The sequence below is a fragment of the Sinocyclocheilus rhinocerous genome, unplaced genomic scaffold, assembly GCF_001515625.1.
Source record: "Sinocyclocheilus rhinocerous isolate Xijiao unplaced genomic scaffold, SAMN03320098_v1.1 scaffold1615, whole genome shotgun sequence".
Taxonomy (NCBI): Eukaryota; Metazoa; Chordata; class Actinopteri; order Cypriniformes; family Cyprinidae; genus Sinocyclocheilus; species Sinocyclocheilus rhinocerous.
Window position 1 is genome coordinate 1,814,550 of NW_015645292.1, and position 1,870 is coordinate 1,816,419.

The following is a 1,870-nucleotide window of genomic DNA, read 5'->3' on the forward strand; positions in this document are numbered from 1 at the left end:
GATGTCTTTCTTTTTTATATGCATAATTTACAGGACAAACTGCGCATTTCACCCACAATTGTTTGGTGTGATATGATTCCAAATTTAGGGGGGGCCAAAGGGGGGCCAAGTTTGTTGGCAGGGGGGCACTGGCCCCCCAGAACCGCCCCTGTATGCAGAGTTTCTATTTAGGCGTGTTTGCAGCGTTGAGCAATGCAGTGCTGAAATGTGCATGCTCACGAATCCTCTCATTATAACACACGCATTATAGACATTATGAAAGATTCATTATGCATATATTTGTGTTATAATAACAGATTTGTGAGATTGCGATGAACTGAGATGTCTCTTAGAGATTATAAATGCAGCACTCTTTGCTGGCATTCTGCCAAACCATGCACGCAGCAGCTGCTTGCTTTAGTTAAAAATAAGTGTTCTATGAATGTTGATGCTTTAACAAATATTAATCGGGAGCGTGTATGCTGAGATTTCATAAATTTCATGGAGGAAAAAAAAAAAACACAACTAGTAATGTAACTAATTACTTTTGAAATAAAGTAATCAGAACAGTAATGTGATTACTTTTAAAAGGAGTAATCAGTAATTTGATTACATTTGAGTAACTTACCCAACACTGATCACCATTAGAAAACAGCACAATATAATCCAAACCAACTCAAATGTGCCAATTTACTGCAAACCACATGAAAAACCAAAGGCACGTCTAGCTTTCCAGCAGTTTGAACTAAATTCTTATATACACTGTCCTGTGTTATGCAAGAACCAGAGGCACTGCTGCAATGTTTGGAATATTTTAACTCCTTAGGACCATTATCGCCCCCTACTGTACTGGATGTCAAGTTAACCTACGTAGGTGATGAGTCTGAATTAAGGATTTAAAAAAAAAAAAAAAAAAAAAAAAAAAAAAAAAAAAAAAAAAAAAAAAAAAAAAAAAAAAAAAAAAAAAAAAAAAAAAAAAAAAAAAAAAAAAAAAAAAAAAAAAAAAAAAAAAAAAAAAAAAAAAAAAAAAAAAAAAAAGTGTGGGGAGGGGTTGGAGGTTTCATACTCCCTTCAATCTATGGAGCACTCAGAGCACATGCTCATGATAGCGCTGCGTGTTCAGCTCCTCTAACACTTACAATTAGCTCTTCATGCTCCAGACTAGGTAGAGCATTCCCCTTCACACAAATTATATTCTAGACACTAAACCTGAATCATTTATATATATAAATATATAATTAGTTGTCTGGAATATCTGTGCTGTGGTGCAATATGGGACGTGGGAGAAACCAAGTGCAGAGGATGAAGGGGATTGTTTGTCATTTTAAAATTTGAATGCCTTACCAATGATGGAATTTGCATGTGGCAATACGTGGTCAGGTAGGGGAAATTACCAACAACAATGGATACAAAGACTACACCACCCGGAATATACCGGGACATAACAACCCTATACAAGGGCACACAGGTTCGTTGCCAAAGGCAGGGTGAGCATGGAGACATAGGCAAAGTATAAAAATTAAGCCATTTATTTATACACAAATGAAACCGTTTAACACATTGGTTTTTATACACAATCTTAATCAAATCAGATACACAAATCTACCGGTTACAGAAATTACCAATAGGAGAGAAATGGCCAGCGGGGGCCTTTTGGATTTTCACCTCACAGTTGTGAAAGCAATACAATTGGTTAAGCACCGCACGCCATGTGGACACGCTAAAAGACTGCAACCCCCGCTTTAAGTTCCTACTCCTAAATGACAACATGGTTAACCAGTACAAACTTCAAAACACAACTCACTTTCGTACCACAACAGAACAATCTACTCCAAAAAGGAGTCCACATACAGATTCGACAACTACTTGTACAAAGAAAAACAAAAAGAAA